Raw genomic sequence first — 2,230 nt, 5'->3', positions numbered from 1 at the left:
ATTCCTCAGGACGGTACCATTCACTTCAACCTGTTCAGCGCTGACTGCAATCACTTCACTTCCCCGCTTCCTGAAGTATCACCCTCAGAATTGAGCAAAAATGCAGCTGGAGGATTCATTCAGAGTCAGACTGCGCGGTCGAACAATCTGCAATACTTGTTGTTATTTTGAGCGAGTGTTTCCGTTCACATGTTCGCTGCAATGGTAGCTCTACTCCATCACTAATCCAGGCAGCCCGATCTCATTTAATAAACCAGCTTTTCGAGAAAATTGACCAAGTCAATTTAAAAAATGACGGCTCGTCTGGGATTGATACCCGGTAACTCTCCCATGTCTGCTTATGCTCGAAGACCCAAAGGTGGAATCATATCCCGAGAACAATGAACAACCTGCCATGTGCGCAGTGAACTCCTGAAACAGCTGAAATTGCTCAGTACGGAATACATTGTACATCGCTCCCAGAATTGCAAGCAGCAAAGAGTTTCAAGACCATCTGCTTCTTAATTTGTGTCCCTGCTCCCAGGAAGCTGCTGTTTGCCGCGTCCCCAGGGACAGGGCTCTCTCCACTGGTGGATAATTGAAACATTTTCTCGTTGCACAGAACACTTCAGGTTTTTGTCTGGCACGCGGCAGGCACCTTCGAGCCTGATGTCAAAGACCTCCACTGGTGTCGTGTGATATGCTGTTTCGCAGACGTATGGAGGCTGTGTCAATATAAACTTTTTTCTAAATTCCCACATTCTGTCGGTCGAACTGTGATTTCACACTGAATCGCAACATGTGTCACAGCGCAGACGGCGGCCATGCGGCCCACCTTCCCTCTGCTGGTTCTGCACTTAAGTAAACGTGTGTTTCTATTCGTTTCATTCTCTCGCCTTCTCAGCGGAAATCTGCACATCTGAACGTGACCACCGAATTCCCTTTTGGGTCCATTGAATCTTCCTCTTTGTCAATGTCAGACAGGGACTTACTGACACTCACCACTCCCTGTACGAAAACGTTCTTCCTAATGTCACTTTTACTTCTTTTCCTCGTGACTTAAAATTCTGCCGAATCGTTATGGATCCTTTCAGGCGTGGGAGCATTTTCACAACATTATTTCCTGTTTCTAGGTCCCTAATGACTTGGAAAAGTTCGGTTCTCCGAGGAGAGCTGTCCCAATTTTCCAATCTACCTTGATTGCTGACATTCCTCAAACACCGCACCACTCACGTCAACCTGTTGAGCACTATGGTAAAAACAATGACTGCAGATGCTGGAAACCAGATTGTGGATTAGTGGTGCTGGAAGAGCACAGCAGTTCAGGCAGCATCCAAGTAGCTTGTTGAACACGATCTCCAACCATTTCATTTCTCTGTTTTCTGCCTCATTCGTACTCCAGGCAGCCCACGCTGGTTTCACGAAGGTGCTTTTTGAGAAAGTTAATCAGGCAGTTTTGCACAGGTCAAGTTAAAAAAAAAACACGGGCTCGTCTGGGATTTGAACCCGGGACCTCTCGCAAATCAGCGCAGTAACAGACCCAAAGCGAGAATCATGCGCCTAGACCAACGAGCCAGAAAGCACGCCCGCAGGTAATGCCCCAGACCTCTTGAGCGACCTGAGACATGCTCAGTATGAAATACATTTGAGATTGCTCTCAGAATTGCAAGCGGCAAAGACTTTCCCGAACAGCTGCTTCTCATCCAGTCTCCCTGCTGCTATTTCATTCCACCGCATTCTCTGCTCACAGTGTCGTTTCCCCAACGTAGCATGAAGCATAAACTGGGTGACTGCTTCGCAGAACATCCCGCTTCTGCCCGCAGAAACTAAAGGCCCTGACCTTGCGGTTGCCTGCCACTTTAACACATCACCCTGTTCCCTGGCCAACATCCCTGTCTCAGGCTTGCAGCAGTGTTCTAGCTCCAGATGAAGGAACAACATCTCATTTTCCACTTGGAGCCCTTCCAGCCCTCCGGTCTTCAATATCGAGTTCTATAACTATAGGGCCTGAATCCCCCCCAATGTCCTTGACCCCTACCACACGAAAGACTCCTGTTTATCACCTCGTCTGCTATGACACACGACGTATTGTTAGCCACTAACAGTCTCCATTAACAGTTATTCGCCCTCTCAGGAGGATCGTTATTCACTCCTACGTCCTTCATATTGTTCTTTCTCTGAGCTGGCGGCAAACACAGCAATGAACGTTGGAGACTCTGAGCCAGCTGAAACTTGCTCAGTGTGAAGTACA

This window comes from Chiloscyllium punctatum, chromosome 36 (genome assembly GCF_047496795.1).
Source record: "Chiloscyllium punctatum isolate Juve2018m chromosome 36, sChiPun1.3, whole genome shotgun sequence".
Taxonomy (NCBI): Eukaryota; Metazoa; Chordata; class Chondrichthyes; order Orectolobiformes; family Hemiscylliidae; genus Chiloscyllium; species Chiloscyllium punctatum.
Note: the sequence above shows the minus strand (reverse complement) of the source record.